The sequence below is a fragment of the Python bivittatus genome, unplaced genomic scaffold (assembly GCF_059951505.1).
Source record: "Python bivittatus isolate LINGU-HERP-01145 unplaced genomic scaffold, Pbiv_v1 ctg000020_np1212, whole genome shotgun sequence".
NCBI lineage: Eukaryota > Metazoa > Chordata > Lepidosauria > Squamata > Pythonidae > Python > Python bivittatus.
This window is the reverse complement of record NW_028277030.1, coordinates 53,448,172-53,468,792: the sequence shown is the minus strand read 5'-3', so window position 1 is coordinate 53,468,792 and position 20,621 is coordinate 53,448,172. Positions and strand designations below refer to the sequence as shown.

Here is a 20,621-nt window from a genome sequence, read left to right as displayed (position 1 = left end):
GAATGCGTTGCAGAATGGGCTTAGGTAGAGCTACCATATCTGGGCTGAAAAGATCCAGATGACCATGGGATGACAACAAACATTTATGAAAAAATCTTTACTCTGGAACTGCTTACCAACATGTCCTGCTTAACCATAGGTAGCTCTTTGGAAATGGAAAGCAATGCTGTTATTTGTAAAGTAAATATTTATCAAACATTTAAATGCACAATGGGAATTATTAGAAGACAATTAACTATGCCTCATTATAAAGTTGAATAAGTTAAATAATTTTCCCAACATGGTGTCTATCAGCTATACTGGACTTCAGATCCCATGATTTTAACCAGGATCCCAGAAGGTAACACACGTTTGGCCTTATGGGAATAAAAACCCAACACATCTGGAAAGCACCAGGTTTGGGAAGGTAGAGATAAAAGATTAATGGAAATATTTTTTGTTAGGTTTGTTAGTCTTATTTAACACGGTATTTCTCCATTCTGCAGTGTTCAAATACAACCGTATACAGGTTTATACACAGCAGTACATTCTACAGTTTCTCTCATAAAAACAATTGTGCTCAGTCATGGTGCCCCAGCATTACTCTTTGTAAAGGCATACATAATGTAGTTTGTTTGGTTTTTATTTATGTGTTATATGACCCTAGCCATTGTTGTTTCTAATCCATGGTTTATGGTTGAGCATATGAACTCAGCCAATTGCAACTTATTCAATGAATCTGTTAAACTAAGCTTAGTTTAGCATGAAGTGCGAATCCAGCCCATGTCTACACAAAGGCAATCTGAGCTCTTTCAAGATTTATGAGCATTGAAAAGATTTTTCTCAGAGTTGTTTCTAGTTTTGTACTTTCACTGCATTAATTCTCCCTTAAAACCAATCCTAGTGTTGCAACAATCACATCAGAGATACTTAAAACTCTTTCTGCTCAGTGTTGTTCTGTGCAGGAACCACATTGGTAAGCATCTTACTGGGAGTATACAGGCTGGCAAGCATGTAACTCCCTGTATAATCCAACACACGTTACAAAAATATTTACAGAAGTATTTTGATAGCAGTGGAGTAACTATATTAGTTCTCAGTGACACTAGAACAAGAACCGAAGGGCTTGACATTTTGAATTTAAGTGAAACAAATATTCATAAAAAATATGGCTCAGCTCTACGTCTCATATGACAGTTTATATTTTCATAAGAAAACCCTTCTATCTTTTTCATATACCGAATCAGTAAAACAAAATATTGCTATTGTAGAAAGACTATATCGTCACTCAGATGCTGATGTAAACCTGTTTCTGGACTGTCCCATTTCACACCACTCGCATTGAAGCAATTAATAAGAACAACAACAACAAAAATCATCATGCCTGTATCCTATATACACAATTCAATCATGTAGTATCAAATGTAAAAACTAGGCACTGATTTATTACATGACTGAAAATTAAAGCTCATGATTTGTAGCATCATTTTATTGTTGCTAAACTCACGCCTCGGTCCTCACTGAAGCTAGTCAACCTCACTAGATTAATAGCCACAATTGCTGACATCTAGTGGGAGGTGATTGAGGAGCGGGAAATTCCCAAGCCTACATTTAAATATGGAGAAGCTTCCTGGCTGATCTGAGAAATATGTATCTGCACTAGGGTGAGTACCCAATCCACAACCATGCTGTTGCACAACACACCCATCATCGTTAGTACCTCTGATGCTCTATGATATTGCCAATGATCCCCTGCTTTGTCAGCCCACAAACTATGAGTACTAACACTACTTTTAGTGTAAGGTTACAGTAACAGAATCTTGCAAGTCTGAAAGCATTTCTACCCTCCTTTAGTTTTACTTTCCAGAAAACAAGGGAGGGTCCCTTCTGAGATGCTTCCCACATCCCTTTTGCTTCTGTGGGCTGAGATATCTTTTGCATGATGGTTGTCTAGGCTGTGGCTCTTCCTCCTCTCTCCCAAGGTCATTCCCACAGACCATTACACCCTTCCCTTTCAGATCACTACACAGCAGTTGCTGGTATTTCTCTTAGTGGATCCCATTGGCAGCATTTGTCACTCAGCTAAGCCCACTCATATGTATCCAGACCTCTTCCTGCAAACCTCAGATAAGACTTAGCACCTGAAGAAATGATCTTACATACTATAAAAACAATCACCACCAACAGCCTTGCAAACAGAATATAAGCAAATCAAAGAAAAGATTACCTTAGAACTCTCCCTCTTCCTACTTTAGCATCTTGTTTAATGAAGACGTCTACAACTAGGTAGAAAGTTACCACCCCATCAAAGATCAGGCTGAAAAATATGATCATATTTATATTAAACAGTGCAAAAGGATGCCTCCCCAATGGGCAAGTATCAGCCTCAAGCCTGGAATGAATGTTTATGTCATTTGAAAGCAAGGCTTTCTGCTTTGGAAAACCAAACTGTCAAGAAAACAAGAAAAACACTCCTGAACAAAGATTTTAAATAAAAAGTGGAGATCAGTTTCACAGGCTATTATGCTGTGGTGGGCACAGTACCTCGAGCCCAAGCTAGGCTTCTTTGAAAAACGCATTTCTCTTTTATTTGAAGATAAAAAGCAAAGTTACAAGGTCAGGGGCTACGGGGGAACAGCTAACATCTTTGTGTGCTTTGAGGTTCATAATGGCAGTATATTAAAGCTTCTAGCATATTCTGTGTCTGCCTTTAGTACATGGATTAGCCATAACACAATAGTGTAAGGGAAGTTTATCTACATTGTGAATGACAAACCTTTATTTTTGCATGTTAACACTCTGCTAAAATATGGCATAACAAAGAAGTAATGTATGATTTATGGATCCCTCAGGAAGACCACTGTTTATAAATGTATCTTAAATAACGATTGACAGGAAGCCAGAATTAAGTGCTCCTCTTGCAGTAAAATAGAAACACATAATGGTTCTTGTACTACTGTGTTATGTCTGACAAAAGCAAAATTTGGTCTGTTGAGGACTCAACCTAACAGTAATGATTAATAACATATGGTGTCATTGCTCATTTTGCAATTACTTCCATAGGAGCCAATCTAAAGAAATATGGCTTAATTCAGTGGTCTTTTACAAACTAGCCTCAGGAATGACAAGTGAGATTCAAACCACTAATATGAATTTGCATGGCCACTAGCCTCTTGTTGCATTAGGTTCCTGAGTCCAAGGGAGACTGAAAAGGTGTTGAGTGCAGATATTTGCATATCTAACAATATGCATGATAATTTAAGGCCCTGTGATATTCCCCATTAGAATGGGCAGAGAGATTTTATCACTTTCCCTCCCAAAGATTAGGGCAAAAGTCAATCTGAACAGAATTTTTTTCATCTTATTGTTTTAAGCAGATACACAGAGCACTTCAAAAGAAAAATAAACAAGCAAATTGCCCTTAAAAAGGAGCATTGACAATCCTCTGCAAATTATCTGGATTTTATGCATATGTATGTTGGTGCCAACATTTGGCATACATGGGGTCCAGCCAGTTTTAATTTGGAGGCAGATGACAACACCCAACTAAGACCATTATTGGTTAGGATATCTCCTGGCATACATTCCATACTGTGCTTTGTCATATTTGGCTTCTTATCGTGACTGGAGAAGAGGAGACACTTAAACTGCACTTTTGACATTTTAGAGAAATGCTAGAAATAAAAGCGTGTGAGACTGATATTTTCTGTCCTCTTCATTTCCTTACGGTCACTCAGCCTCAAGAATTTAGAGCACCTTAAACGTATAATGGGCAAATCTTTCCACCTTACCTCCCAGCTGGGTGGGACAAACTAAGCTGCTTTCCAGAATAGTACAATACAGTACTGTACAGTACAACACAACACTTCACAATAAAAATAAATGTTGGCTCTCCTAAGTCTATTCAGAAAAAAAAATGTGAGTTTAGAAGAGCGAAAATCAAAAGCTACATATTTAACCCAATCTCCACTCTATGATGCTTCCCGAATATAAAAGGCTTCTCTTTCCCTTTCCTGTTTTCTGATGGTGGAGTTGGAGATCATCTTGATAATGGGAAATATCTTAGCCTTCCTTCCACACCATTGCTAATGAGAATTGGCAGGAAGGAATGCTTGCTAGAGAAAGGATTGCTTTGATAAGTCTCGTTCATAACTGGGGTAGATACCTTTGAGGATGTTCATGCGTGCCCTTTTTTCCAAAGCTGCATGAGACTTGCACTGGCTATGCCTTCTGCTTACTGCACTGATAAACCACATAGTGTACACCTCAGTGGAAAAAGTCAGTCCAGACCATGCTTGGGAAAAACCAAATGAGTTCATCCTAAGGACAATCTAGCAACAACACACAAGACAAACAACAATGCTAATATTTATACCCCATCTTTCTATTTATATAAGTTGTCAAGGCAGCTTCCAGTAACAAAACAAATATTTCCTACAACTAACCTCTGCTGTACTATTCTCTTTTGGGGGGACAGATCACTTCAGATACACCTTTACATTTCTGTTATTTTCCCTCATGTTGATCTCACTGCTCAACATGATGTGTTTAGGGCTTCCCTGGGACTCTGCTGTGAAATGTATTTGGGAAGTAATACTATAGAAACAGCCCACACACATGGGACTGACAGAGAAGCAAAAACATTCCTTCAAGGCATTAGGTAGAAGATCAGAGAAGAAGCTACCAAGAGCCAGCTTTGTTTCTTTCTCATGATTTGCCACCATCCTCTTGCACCCTATGCCATGCAAGTGTCCATGGTAGGCTCAAGCAGCTGATCTGGAATATTCTCCACATATGACAGTGTTGTCCAAACTTGGCCAGTTTAAGATGAGTGGACTTCAACTCCCAGAATTCCCCAGCCAGCCATGTTGAAGTCCACTCATCTTAAAGTGGCCAAGTTTGGACAAGACTGACATATGCTATAGCTTAGAATTCCCTTTCTTCTTTGGGAAGGGTAAGCTTGCTTTAGAAAGCAAGGGGATGCAGCAGAGACAGCAACTTTTAGCAACTATGAAATCTTATTAGCCAGACTATATTTGGAAGGGTTTGAGTTCAGTTCTTAATACACCAGGAAATTCCAAAAGAGGAATATTCATCAGATGTCTCCATTTCCGTATGGAAAATAAATGAGTGAAAATTAATCTTATCAGTGATTTTTTAAAAAATAATATGCACACAAAACAAATATTCAAGAATGAAGCCATGTAGTTCCATTGCCTATTTATATGTCAGACACATATACCAGTGAAGGCTTGAGTCTATTAATAATTAAAGTAAATCCACACTCAAAATTAAAGTAAATCCACATACAAAACAAAGGTTTAAATATAAAGTAATCACATCTATTCTGAAACAGAGTGTAATCCAGAGCATGATGAAAAACACCCTACCTTGAATGCAAAGCCTGCCAATATGGTTATGCTTCTGTTTTACAGTATGTACCTATCCAGACTAAGCAAAATCAGTCTCCGAGAGTCCCTTCTGGCCAGGAAGACTGAGGCATCATGCTTTTACACATCTCAGGGAGAACCAGTGTGGCATAGGGGTTAAAGTCTTGGACTACAATTGGGAAGATCCAGGTTCAAGTCCACTTTCAGCCATAAAAGCTCACTGGCTAAGTTGGGTCCTTCTCTCTCAGTCCAGCTACCTCATAGAGTTCTTGCTGTGGGAAAAATAGGAATAGCATGGTGCCATGACCTCCTGCATGAAAGATCAGATATAAGTGTAAGAAATACTTTCTTTTAAAATCAAACAGTGCATACATGGGCTTTACTACCAGAATCCTTTTATAATATGCCTAACCTGGACCATTTATAACCTACAAGCAGCAAGGATGAACCTCCTATTAGTTAGAATACCATGACTGACTCAAATGGCAGATGTGGTGGAGGGGCTTTATCTCCTGCTCAGCACTCCAGAGTAGAAAGTCTCATTTACTACCAAACTGGGCATGGTGTCTGATTTAGCTGTGTTTTCCTAGCATATGGTGGGGAGAGTTTTATGCGAAAGTATCTGAATAAGCATGTGGGCAGAAAGCTAAGAAGCCTAAGCCACACACTCCAGAAAATACCATGTGTGTGCATGCATTAGTCCATTCATTTAGCACATGCTGCCAACATTGCATTGTAGGCTGAGTGATGTGAGGCAGACAACAGAGCTGTGGGGAAATCATTGCAAAAACCTGGAGGACAGAGATCAGTCATGCATGCCAAATGGCTTGTTTGGGCTTCCTTAGTTAGACTGTCATCCACACATCCAGGTTCGTTGGCAACCTGCTGGCGTGAAGGGCAGGTATCTTTTATCTTTTGGCCAGCAAAAAAGCTTTAACCTGCCCCTGACCAACATCTTCAGCTGTGTTTTTAATTCATCATGCCAGTATACTTGACAGAGTATTAATAAAATACATTCCCTATGCCCAGCTTTGTCCTCAAACATTGTACCCACTGTAGTTTTAGCTTCTGAACAATCTTCCAGGGCAGTCTCACAAGCTGTGAGGCCAGCAAGACAGGATTCTTATTCTCCGAAAAAGTTGATGGTTGGTTTTAGTAGAAGAATGGGTCACTGACCCATTGAAACTTGCCTCTTGGCTATCCATGGAGGTAATAACTAACATTGAGAAATGGAAACATAAGAATGTAGGCTAGGAAACAGAACAGGTAACTACTGTCCAATTTGGCCTGGAAGTTTCCATTCCTGGGAGAGTTCCTGATGCTTCACCAGGCCCAAATTCTGGTTCACTACTTACACAGAAAATCTGTTCCAGTGAACAGTAGGAGGAGAAATAACCTGCCTTTTAGACTAATTATACAGCATACAAATTAAGGATTTTACCTTATGTAAAATGAGAGGACTCTGGCCCTGCTCTCAAAGAAGAAATTAAAAATAATAAATATAAATATACAAAAAATAAATCAACACTTCTTGTTTAAAATCTTCATCTTCAGAGAAATGTTTGCTGTAATGGTGGTGATGGAGCAGCAACAAGAAGAAAGAAAGAAAATACAAATAAGCTTGCTGTGGTATTGTTTTAAAGTCTTTTTCACAGCCAGAGATGGCAAAATTGACTTGTTTGATTAGGGAAAAGACAATAGCTACATTTGTCAGTGATTGGAAACCCTTTATGGACTTTTTGCTGAAAACAGGAAAAAATGAACTTGTGATTTATGGGTTTGATTATTCGAAAGGGTAGAATGTGGAAAGAAGGGAGCTATGATGTAACCTTAGAGAGAGAGGATAAATTAAAAATGCATTTGTAACTGCTGTAAAAAAGTTCGGAAGCCACTTCTCTGTATCTTTTCCCCTTTTTCTTTCTTTGTCCTTTTTCTTTCACTTCTTTTCTACTCATCACTTTTCTTTTACTTTTCTTTACTTTCTCTTTTCTTTAAATTTTCATTGTTTTCACTTTCTAAAAAACTACTTTAATAGAAATTAATTTAAAAAACATCTTTTGACAGTGATTAACTGTATCTGTACATTCTCCATTCTTTCATTGCCAAAGTATTCTATTCACTTGAGCCATGCCTGCACTATATATTTCTTATTCCTCTCATTTTTCCCAGGAAGGATGAATGCCAACCCTGATCTCCCCCCCACCCCTGCCACCACCACCCAGGTCTGAAAAAGTAACCATTTTAGTTCCCCTCCCTGTGTTGTTGCTTCCATCCACTCTCTCCACCCAGCCATCAACACAACATTCCAAGAAATCTGGTTCATTTTCCATTTTAAATAGTGAATGCTGAACTCTATATGTAATCTTCTAAAACATGTCAGAAAAGACATAAGATTTCTCCCCATTAAAAATAAAGAAATAAAAATAAAAAGGTAGAAAGGTAGAAAATAACATAAATAGTTTTATGTAGCACATGAAACTTCAAAATAATGGGAACCCTTCAATTTAGAAATGATTGGGGTTCTAAGCACATGAATCATAGAGAATGGGAAATTATCAGAACACTCCAAGCATTTCAATTCTGAGGTAATCAGGGATTCTGGACTTACAGAGCAATTTACCTGGCATTTGTAGGAAAGCCTCACTCTTTCAAACTGAAGCACACTTAACAATATGAAGAACTCCAATGATTTTAAATTGCTGCATATCACACATGTCCAGAAATCCAATTTATTCCTGAAATAAAAACATTGCAACTTCAAAAGTATGGAGAGGTCCACCCACAACATCAAATCAATCTAACCATACCAATTTGTGTGCCAAATCAGTCAATTTGTTATTTCCTCCAACTTAGGAGTCATAGCACAAAGAACTATTGCAAACAATTTTTAACTCTCTTGTGTACTTGTACATGACATGTATCCTTTTCTTCCTTAAAATTATGGTCTTAATATATTCAGTTTTCACTTCAGTAAATTTTCAGAATGCTTTTCATGGTGTTCAGTGGTGCCCATAACAAACTGCAACAGCATCAAAATAGTGACATATGCATCATGAGGTCATTATTCAAATGACATTATTATCTCATTTGCATCATGATATCACAACATGCATCATTTGCCCACCTTGTCCCTTCTGGCAGATGCCTATGGGGGCATTGAAATGTTTGATAAACTGATAATTCTATAAACAAATCTGAATATTTCCAGACCATTCACAGAAATTCTGAGACAAGACACAGAAAATTACAACCCATGTGGATATGCGTGCTTGAACAGTGACCATTTCTTGGACTTGTTTTAACACAAATTAAAACTTTCTACAGGAGAATGTCCTACTTTTCCCTATGGAACTGGTTATCCAAAGATTCTCATTTTTAAAACTTGGGATTACTTGTAGTCTTTCTATGCATGAAGTGAGAATCTGTAGCAGGGAATTAAATGGGGCATCCTTTGCATTCACTGACAAATACACCTCATAGAATTCATTCTGAATAGAAGATTGCCAGCAAGGACACAACCCCTTTTCCAGACAGTGTGTATCATTCATTCACTGATGACTGAATTCACACGGTGGAGTGAGGCACAGTGTGGCTTGTTTGATTTTGATTTACAGTATTATGTGAACTCAGTCATTGTGGTTTGCAACATATTTATGGCATAGTTCAGTGTGTAAACTCAGACCACTGTGGCTTATTCAGCATGATTAAGTGAACCACAGCTTAGTACAATGTGAACCAGAGCAATATGACATTTTTAAAATACTGAGGAGACTCGACTTTTCAAAAAATAATGCTTTATTCAAATGTCTTGCTCCTTTTTTCTCTTTTTTTTTTAGCTACTCAAGCAGAGAGTACTTTTAATAAAGTTAAAATGTAATGTTTATGTCCCTACCTTATTCAGGTCAACAGCAGCACAGCAAGACTTCTTACTTTTTCTGTGGCCATTTAACTGCAAAAGACATTGCACAGAGTTGTTTGACAAGGCAGTTACAGCACATCTGTTTTAGCTGTGACAGCTGTGCCTTTGTAGCAATTAAAAAGTTAGAAACATCACCACAAAAAGTGAAACTCAACAGCCAAAGCTTTCCTGAGAATGTCTAAATTACTGCATAATGTGTTGGTTTCATCTTTGGTTCTCTTCAGTAGATACCATCGCTCTTTGTGATACAGGTGTTAAACAGCCATTGTGCCTCATTGTTTGCAATCATGTTTGAGATGGAAGGCACAGATATGTCTTGTGCCTCTTACTTTCTTCAAATCTTTTTCTTCCTCACAAACATAGCTTGTCTGCTCATTGTCTCTGAACTCTCCATGCATCTTTTCAGTCATTCTAATTAACTATATTATTTTTATCTTAGATTTAAAAAAAAACCAAACTGTACTCCCATCCTGTTAAAAATATTTACTAGAACAGACTTTCCAGGCCATGAGCTTATGAGATCAGCACCCATGGTTGACTCTGTGTTTGGATATATTTCTAAAATGTATTTCATTAGAAATGTCAATTTTCTTAGATAAGAAAAAGCCAATGTGCTTCATGTGATACCCACAAATCTTTCTTATCTTGTTCAGCATTTAAGGTAAAACTGAATATTCCTTGTCATTACTGAAGGTGAATTCATTATTAAAACATTTAAAAGTGTACTATTTTATAGAAACTGCTTAAGGAAACATAGTTTTACATTCCTTTTCCAAAGATTAATAGCTTTATTTGCTCAATTAAAACATATAAAAGATGATGATGATGATGTAATGCCTTGATTGCAGAGTATTCCTCTGCCCAACACTGAGACCTGCCAAAGATGACAGTTTGGAGTAGTAAGTATGATATAATGCCAGGGAGGCCTTTTAGATTGCGATGATGCCAACATTGTTTTCATTTTGGTGCCTAGTGAAGTCCTGTCATTCATTGAGATCCATTGATGTATGATGATTCCGTCAGAATTCCCCTTCTTCTTCACTCTCACTCTTCCTTCACATATTCATTTTGTAATTTGATCCTCATTTATTTTCTCCATATGATCAACCATTTCAGTATATTTATTTTGTACCAGTCACCATATTTGTATTCAATCCACATTTGTCAGCACCCATTCACTCTTGACCCTATCTCTTCTTCTTTTACAAAACATGCTTCTTGAGTACCTCATTCCTGCTGCATTTAACTTACTTTGTGTTTCTGGCATATACTGTACAACTTTCACTTCCCTATTACAAAACATGCTCATATAGGCAGCCATCTTCGCTTCTTTTGACAAACAGTCATTCTTTGCAACAGATCACATAATATTCATCCCCTTTCTACAAGCATTTGAATGTCTTAAATTTTCTCAATCCATGTTTTTATCTTTAGTAAACATTCTACTAATGTAATGCCTACTTGCATTTTTTCACTGTGTAGGTATAACTTGCAATTACTCTCTCAAACTTCCCCAACTGTTAAGCCCTCTGAGGCTGGCAAGCTCAGGAAACAAGAACTGTTTAGAGATCTGGAAAGAACTTTGTTGCTGGTAAGGTAATTAACAGAATCTTGAAAGCCTAGCAGAGTAATGCTCCCACACAACTTAAATCTAGTGTAATTAAGGTGAAGTTATTCTAAATCTCTTTCTCACACTTCCCCCCTCCTCCGGGCTCAAGAATCTCTTTTCCTCCTTTAACTGTCTTGCTGGTCTCCTCTGTGTTCCCAAGGTCTGCTAGGCATTCCATCACTTCATCAAACACAACTACATTGATCCTTGATACATTAATTTTCAGATCCATGCTCCTCATAGTATTATATAATCCATCTACCATTTGCTGAAGGTCCTTTGGGCTCATAATTGTCAACACAGTATTGTCTCTGTACAAAAGTGCATATATATTCACATCCCCAGCCAACATGGGCTATTTCAGGGCTGGAGTTATCATTCTTCTACATCAGATGACTGGGAAAATGGTAAAATGGTGGAGCCCAGGACATTTTTTGAAAAATAAAAGCCCAGGGGTAAAATCTAAGTACTCAGGAAAAGAAAAATTGTAATTAAAATAAAGTTGCCAGCTTTCAAATTGGCAATCTTAGGCCATAGCCATCTTGCTATTTCAGCTCTGGTGCTAAAGGCTGTTATTGAATCTATCTGAATGCTTGATATTTACTGAATTGAATATTTGAATATTATTGAATGCATTGGCTCAGCTAACGGGGCTTTCCTTTTCCTGCAAAGCAGTCAATGAATTCCTGAGGTTAACCTGCAAAAAACTGAAGCATCCCATCCCAAATGGACAGGAACACTTCAGGGAACATTTCAAGGAAAATGTTCTTTGGAAGGGGAGCAGAAAAATGCACCCTGAGTTGATTCAGAGATAAGTGGGGGATCAATAGAGGGCAATGCTGGCTGCTTCTCTCCTCCAGAAACTACCTGCCCATTCATTCAAGGGGGTGGGGGGAGGATTTGACAGTTCAGTAAGCCCATAAATATTAACTTAGGTACTGTTTTCAGATTTTCCATGAACAGTAAGTTTTCATCAACCTTATTACACTGATGTAAGCTGAAATCAAGATATACTTTAAATATAATTTAAAATATTTGCACATTTTACTCATATTATACTTGTGTTAGTTTATTGAATAGGATGCAGTCCATTTAAGAGAAAGTGGGGAGGTTTTCTTGATAGACTTAGAAAATGGACCATTTAAGAAGAAAATATTATTTTCTTAAAAGGTTTTAGAAAATTATACCTTAGAGAACTATATTAATAGTTAATACTAGTGGATATTAATAATGCCCACTCTTTCTCCATGTACTATCTTATATTTTCCTCAGAAAATGATGCAGAAGTAGCAAAGAATAGCAGACACTGCAGAAGTACAAGCTATGTTTATTTTTAAAGAAGCTATTAAAGTATCTTCTGCAAAATAAAGTAATGAAGATGAACCATGTTCTAGCTAAAATGGGGATAAATGATTGGATTCTGCTTAAAATCTATTTTTCTTCCCGACTGATCTCTTTATTTTATTTTATTGTGCCTGAGCTGTGGATGATGAGAAGAGCTAAAAGAATAGGAGGTGGCACTCTCAAATAAATTGGGGAGGGGGAGCGACCAATCAGATATAGAGGTAATGGCAAATCAGGCTCTGATTGGCTGGCCTCTTCCCATAGGCATCTGAGGCACCTAATGGAAGGGGGTTTCAAGGAAGAAAATGATTGCATTTATAACTACATTTTTCTTCTCCTCCCCTATTATCCCATTCCCTGCCTCGCAACTATTCAGGAGAACCAAATCTATCCAGATATAACCAATTCCAGAGTCGTGCCTGTATGCCAGACAATGAGATGTGGCCACTGCTGCAGTTCATCAAAGAAAGAACACTAGGTTTCTATATTCTCCTCTTCCAGGAAATTTCTTTTCTTCTTTGGAAGGTCCCACATTTCTTTACTACTAGCAACCCACTGCTGCTATTAACTGTTCCCAGAATTATATCATTCAGGGTTCTCCTTTGCAAGCAGCTGACAGGCTAATAGAAAAAAAAATTGTCGCTATGGTACTCTTGTATCAGTATTCCTTTCACTGAAACAGCTAGTACCAAACTCATGTGTTTCTTATTGCACCAAATCTCTGTCAACCAAATCTCTACTGCACAATAATAAGAGTGACAGACATAGAAAACACTATACATATTCACTCCAGATATATGCTCTCCATATTTAATTAAATTTACCCCATGTACTGCAAGTTGAGGTGGTTCCTCTCAGGCCAAAGAACAGGGAACCTGGGGAGTGCACACCACAACACATAATTAACCCATGGAATTTATTACAATGTGGGGTGGTGGCCATTAACTTGGATGGCTTTAAAAAGGGATTGGAGAAATTCTTGGAGGACAGGTCTACCAAGGGCTATTAGTCTTGAAGATTCAATGTTACCTCCAATATGGGGGCGGGGGGTGTAGCATGCCTCTAAAGATCAGCTGTAGGGTAATATCAGCAGTAGAGAGTATGTCTCTATCTCCTGTTATGAGACTTCAGAGGCATCTGGTTGACTACTGTAAAAAACAAAATGCTGGACTACGATGGGCTTTTGGGCTGATTCAACAGGGCTGTTCTTATGTTTATTTATTTATTTTATTTATATATCAAATTTATACGGCTGCCCATCTCACACAAAAGTGACTCTGTTCTTATAGGCTAGGTTATAGGCCAGGCATTTTTCCTACCCTTTTAACAACTAGTGAGCCTTAATTCAGTGCAGATAACTGTTAAGTGAACTCATATCAGGTCCAGTCAGAAGGCAGCATGCATCCTAGTGAATAAGCATCACTGAACAAAATAGGAAAGCCTATGGAATAATATTATACAGGATCAGGTTGCAAGATGGCCACTCAAATGTTAGTGCAACTTTACATTCTGTAAAGTGTTTTCTTCTGTTTCCATGAACACTAGAGCATTGTAAGGAAAGGAAAGGTGAGTTGGTTATGATCTCTTTCCAGATCACCACCCCCAAGTTGAGAGCTGCGGGTATGTGGCTAATTACTCTGATATGTTGTTAGCAGCTCATTAGTAAGAGAGCACCAGACAGAGGACCAGTCTGTTCTGTGTATGCCCACCTTTGCTGTACCAAAATGGAATGGCAAGAAGCATCTGAGAAGTAGGAGGAAACACAAAGACTGTTCCTTAGATTCTGAGGGAATAAGAGTTTGCAGATGAGAATATTCAGAAAGAAACTCCTCCTGAACATGTAATGCTTTTCTTCAGTCTCATGTAACTACAACCCAGGTATGGCCTGTTAAATGCACCAGTGACCCAACTGGATTTTCCAGACAATATACAAGATTCACTAATGCTCATTTTATATTTTACCTTGGAAATATATAAAAGTTGATAAATAAGGTTGCTGGTTTTACTCCAAACATGTTCCAGCCATGTAGGAATCCTAAAGCATGTAATTGGAGTGAGGTGGGATGGGGGGCTGAAAGGCCTTCAAGTCTAGATTCAAAAACTACATAGCTGCTCATGGTGTATTGGAAAGGAAAACTTGTAAGAAGACACAGTATCCAGCTGCTTTGACCACTCTTTCTGCCCAAAGATGCAGAAATGGCCCAGGGAGAGAAAGCAACTGAAAAGGATAACAGCATCATGAGCAATGGCCAAGAAGAAGTGACTCCTGGGCACTGCCATGGCTAGGTGGCATATATTTTCACTCTAGTAAATATTTCAGAATTAGAAATTAAATTCTGAATATGCATTGAATTGGCATAAATACTGGGACAAATGTTATGCTCCTGTGTAAGTATGCATTCAACATGCTCTCTGTCAATCTGTTTGTTTCTAATTGCCCCTCCAGAAAGAATTCATGATGCCCCAAGTTGGAAGAATACAAGAACTCATGGTGAGGAAGAGGATGAGAACTGCAATTCCAGCTGGATAAGGTTATTTCCCATAAGAAAAGCCATGAAGGCATTTTGATATAAATTAGAATGGGAAAAATAACATTATCACTAAGAGATACCAAAATAATAACTGATTAGATTGATGAATGAGAAGGTCAGCATAATGCAATCACTTCTAATGAAGGGAACATTATAAGATGTGTGGTAAAAACTAAGTATGACAGTATAGATTTGCCTTCAAACCAATGTTGTTGTTGTTTTTTTAATCTGTGCTCAGTCGTTACCAACTCTGCAGTGACTGCTTGGATGAGTCCTTTGCAGTTTTCAAGGCAAGGTGTTTCGGAAGTGGTTTGCCACAGCCTCCTTCCTAGAGCAGAGCCCAGCTGGCGAGCGCAGGAGGCGGGGTTTCTGTTGCTTCACGCCCTTTTCAGGTGCGTGCGGTTTTTTGCGCTTACCAGCAATTGCTCCCGACTCCTTTTTGCAAGGCACCGCCAGCATTTTTCCTGCCACCGGAGTGAGAGTCCCCATTTATCTACTCACGTAAGTTTTCGAACTGTTGGGTTGACAGGAACTGGGGAGGAAACAGGAGCTCACCCTGCTAATGCGAAGGCTGGACTCGAACCGCTGAAGCATTGACCATTTCTGGCCAGCAACTTTCAGCGTCATTAAGCCGCTGCGCCACTGTGTCCCCCCAAACCAATGGGTACTTGAAACCAATTGGAGTATGCCATTACAACTGTAATCTAATATAATCCTGGGGAAAGAAAGCTATCCAATTTTTAAGCAATGTGAATGAAAATATTAAAAATATTAAAAGTTGCAGTTCTTTGACAGGCAAGCTCAATGATTACCTATTCCAAAAAATGTTGGAGTAGTTATTTTAAACCTTTCCTTAAAATCTTCCAAGACTGCTGGAACAAAACAATGGAATTGCATTTATTCGATTAAAAAATCCTGCTTGCTATTATTACTCAATGGTTAGGCTGCATAGGCACTGAGAAAAAACAGTGCTCGGGAGTAATAATGTGATGCATTTCAGCGGGGTGAGATTTCTCCATCTGAAGAGTTCAAAGGCAGCCAACAGACAGAACCTTCAAGCACCGTCGTAGCTTGAGTGTCATACCTTCAGACCCGGGGAAATTAAGCCAGGATATCAATGGTGACCTCTTCCTGCTTGTGAAACCCTTAAATGCACATCAAGCAGATCTGTTGGATGGGATGGAGGATCATTCTCCAGTGTGGTTCAGCATGACACCCCAAAAGGGGGAAAAAGCAGCTGCAGTCATCAATAGTGACATCCTTCTGAACAGACACACACACTTTCTGTCTTCCTCCTCTCCCACTGTCTTCCCGTCTGTCTCCTTGTTGTCCCATGGGAAGCCCCGTGTCCATTTCTGTCTGACTGTCACTCTCACTTTTGCCTCTATTATCAGCAATAAACTGGGGCAGTCCCAAGCTTGGGAGGGCTATTGATCTCTATCTCCTGGCCTGTAAGCTGCCCTTGCCATGAACCTGAGGAAGGGGAAGAAAGAGGGATGGGGGGGGGGCTCCATAGAGAGAGAAAGAGAGAAAGGCTGATACAGTTTGGTTTCTTTTCTTATTTCCTACCCTTTTTCCAGCGCTCAGTCTTTTGTGTCAGCTTTCAGAAATGCTCTGTGTGACTGGCAGCCTGTCACAGATCAGTTACCACCTAAAGCTGCTTGGCAGAAAGAGGTGACGGCCCAGGAAGGGATCTAAGTGGGTTTATCAGTGCTTCTTTACGCCTCGTGAGCTCCTTGACACAAAAGGAAAGGGTATTAAAGATCTAAAGCGAGCCCAAAAGCGTGAAAGCTCCTTATAGGCTGCAAGATGTGGATGTGACTAAATTTTTAAATATTGTGAGTTGATGCTATTCATTTTGCCAATAGAGTAGAAAGAATTTTTGTTACAGAAATGAGTGTATGTTCCACATGAGTGAGGTTTGGAAAAGGGAGGAAGTCCCTAAAATATGCGCTTAGAATATTACCACAACCTTGTATTTGCAACCGTACATCTGCTTTAAATATAAATTAAACTTTTTCTCTCTCTCTTCTGGATTTTACAGGAGCCCCAATTTCACACCTCTGTTTTTGCATTTTTTAGTTTTTTAAAGCTTAAATAAATTGCTAATGCAGTTACTGAAACCAGATTTTTTCATTTTTATTATCCCTTGACAAATTAACATAGAATAATACAAATACAGGCACACACACACACATAAACTGTCTACGACTGTTTTGATAAGGAAACATTGTTAAAAAGTATATCTTTTGCCTTCTCACAGTTTTCCCCCCTACAAAATAATCACAGTGTGTTCCAATTCACTTTCTTTTGTTCCTGGTTTGCATTAACTTAATTTTCTTGTTACTGTATGAAAAATAATAAGTGCATTTGAAAGTGCAGATAAAATGCTCTAGGAATTTCAGATCTCACATTTTCACCCCTATCATCTGTTATGGAAAACATGTTTATTATCTATCTCATGCAAAAGATTAGCTTATAAATGTGCATTAATGGGAGTTAAATGAAAGGGATGATAAACAAGATGGTCACATTTACAGGCAGTGTGTAAAATCTGAAAATTGCACTTTCTCAGCTGAGAGATTGTCTTTTTTTCCCCACATTGTTAAAATATTTGAAAGCTTTGTTATAGCCATACAAGCACAAAGAAAAACTGTATCCATTCCTTTGTGGTGTGGCTATATAAACATTCAATCTGGGTATATATGCGTGTGTGTGTATGTATGTATGTATATATGTATGTGTGTGCATATGTGTGTGTGTGTGTGTGTGTGTGATTATAGCCCTGCCTTGATTTAAACCAATGTCTGCCATTCTTGCTGGCTAATCAGTGAGTGACAGGTCAAGTCATCCAAATTAAAGACTTAACAAGCCCTCCAAGGAGCTCTCTCCCATATGTAAACCACATGTGAAAGGACTATTGTCCTGTGGTTTCTGGATGAAATACTGGCCATGCACAAACTTTTTTTTCTAGGTCTCATTTGCTTACTGAGCTTGTGATCAGATTGAGTGAATATCTAGAGAAATATTCCTGACACCATATTTCCCAACTTGTGATTTAATTTGTGTCAGTATTTTCATGGGGGGGGAAGGGATTGTATTTTTCTTCCTTGTAGAGTTTAGGATAATTCCATTTAAAGCAACTACAATAGGAAAAAGCAAAAATGTCACTAATAATAGTGCTTATAGAGCTCACCCACCAAATAACTAAAATAATTTCATATAGTTCATATAATTTCAGTCACCAGTGGGAGTTTGCAAACCAATAGGAGAAAGGAGCATCAAGAAATGTAAAAGATATGAACACAAAAGATGGCTCTTTCACAAGACAAAAAGGACTGAATTTGACGACAATAGGTTCATAAGTTCACGTCTCTCTCTTGTCTGAAAAATTCTCATATCTCACATTTTGTTTTAAATGTCTGGATTCACATATCATGCCAAGGACCCATAATGTGGCTTAATGTGATGTGTGAACCCATCCATGGTTATCTTTGAGTTGGACTCTTATATCAATTATGCTAAAAACAGACAAAACACATGATGGTTTAGCATCATGTGTGAAGCAGTTCTCAGATCTGCTCAGAAGATTTCTAGTGTTACGATAAACCTCAGTATCTGTATGATAGTGGTATTATGGTACCCTGCACATTTAACTTAAGAATAAACCTCAGATGTCACAATCCTTATGCATAGTCCTGAGATGCAAGTTTTTTTTAAAAAAAAAGTTCTTTAACATGCTTGTCTCTATCCTCAGAACTTACATTTCATTCTAGCTTTGACCATTTGTGTATCCATATTATGCATATGAATCAGATGTTATTTTATAATTTTAAATGACATGGAAGAACTGACTATTGCACCAGAGAATAAGGCAGATTGACATAGGTTTGAGAAAGCTTTCAAATGACAATTCCCAACAGGGGTAGCTAAAACCAAGCATCGGTTCTACTCTTCACCACCTTTGTTTTCAGCAGTGTAAATTTCTGCCTGTGCTTGACAAAGATAATTGCACACCCCTGTATTCTACAGCCCATAGTCCCAAATGGCTAAAATTCTATACATTTGTATGTATGCCTATAGCGCATTTCAGTTCAGATTCAGTGACATAAAACCATCAACCAATTTCTACCAGGATACTACATTTGTCTCTATTTTTTTCTTTTAATAAAAAATAACTGCCATCAAATATTACACAGGCCATTCTGCATGGAGAAGACTAGCCAAGTATACAAAGTTGGATATTTCGGTATGAAAATGACAGTGAAACAATGCTCCTTTCCAACACCATAACTGTGAGGTAGAATCCATGCTTATATTTCAAAGGATGTCCCCCAGATTTGTCATTATCCTCCTCATGGAAAAAGGAGTGATAATAAAGGCTGCAAAATACCTTGGTTAATCAGTACTGTCCAGGCAAGGCAAGCATCTTATTGATATTTTTGTCCCTTAAACACTTAGCTTCAAATAATACTTTGAGTTTATTATGCAGCCCTAAAATGTTGTAAGTTGGACTCACTGATATGGTACTGAAAGAAAAAGCCGAAAGTTAAAGGAGCAGGGAAAATCTCTCTGTTTCTCTTTCCACTGATATTTTTTCCTACTTTCAAGATGAAGAAATAAAATTGCAGGAAGAAAAATCAATAAGCTCATGCTTCTTCACATCACCTCCTCCTTACTGATCCAGCACAAGGCTCCAGAAAATAGTCCTGTTCTGTGTCAGGCAATGCTGCAGATCACATCATTGCTGAAAGAAGTGATTTTTAAAAGATTTTCTTTGGTACTCTAACTGCAATTACCATTGGGAGACCTGAAGAACCAAGCTGGGGACAAATCCTCCTGGAGAAAATTTACCTATGTGGTCGCTAAGAGTCAATGCCATCTTGATGGCATGTAATCAATCAATTAATCAATCCATCAGTCAATCCTTGAATGAAAATCAAAGTGCCATGGGATGAGTACCAGAAGTTTGGAGAATAACTAGGAAGCATTCATGTGATGTGGAGAATTAAGAGGAAAAATGGACAGGAAAGAAGGTAGTGCCTCCCCCATGGGAAAAAGTTTCAAAATATAATTTCATAAGCTAGCCACTAATGGACGCTCTGGCCCTAGTTCTGCTGATTCAGAAGCAGGCAGGGATGCTTCTGAACTCACTAACTGGCTAAGTTGGTATCATGGTTCTGATTGTACCAAGCAAAGCATCCATTACTTAAATGGCTGTGGAGACATTAACTTTCTTGACCTCCCACAATGTTATTTACCATCACTGAAGCAAGGGTTTGTGTGCGCATGTGTTTGTACCTGCGTAGATAAAAAGCATGAGAGTGATACTTGCTGGCTCACCTTGGATGGATTTTAGATTATAGTTGCAAGTCTGAACTGTAGCGTGCAAGAAGAGTTTTGTTCACAACAAAAACGTTTTTGTGGGGCAACTGTGTTGGGTGTGTGTTCATTTATATAGCTTTTTTCATCGAGATGGAAGTGGGATTTGAAAAGTTCTTAAAGAAAAGTGAACAGAATTAAATTCATCCCAATTCATACACCTTGATACTGCTTGTACTATTAGGAATCTGAGTTGGGGTCTGATAGCACTATATTATAATGATTTCTGCTTTTACAGGGTGGGCAAATGCAGAAGATGATGCCAGAAGAGTTTGACTTTGTTCAACAGTAGGGCTTCTCAGGGTTTTAGTTTTCCTTTTCAATTTTTCAACTTCTACATGAAGCAGCTGGGAAGATTTTCCAGAGGGGTCATTAATATGCAGATGATACCCAACTCAGCTTTCCTTTTTAGACTGATATAAGTACCACAGTTACTTCTCTGATTTAATGTTTGGGTAGGGTAATGA

At 38.3% G+C, this 20,621-nt stretch overlaps 1 long non-coding RNA gene across 2 annotated transcripts in view; it reads right to left on the bottom strand.

Moving 5' to 3' along the window:
• The window catches only part of LOC107326512 (uncharacterized), a 145,752-nt gene that overhangs the window by 7,739 nt on the left and 117,392 nt on the right, over positions 1-20,621 (bottom strand). For both annotated transcript variants that reach the window (XR_015795807.1, XR_015795808.1), the window contains 4 exons: positions 9,262-9,318; positions 7,990-8,104; positions 5,370-5,679; positions 2,207-2,296 (listed from right to left, as the gene is read on the bottom strand). This is a non-coding gene — a long non-coding RNA (uncharacterized LOC107326512). The remainder of the gene's footprint in view (positions 1-2,206; positions 2,297-5,369; positions 5,680-7,989; positions 8,105-9,261; positions 9,319-20,621) is intronic.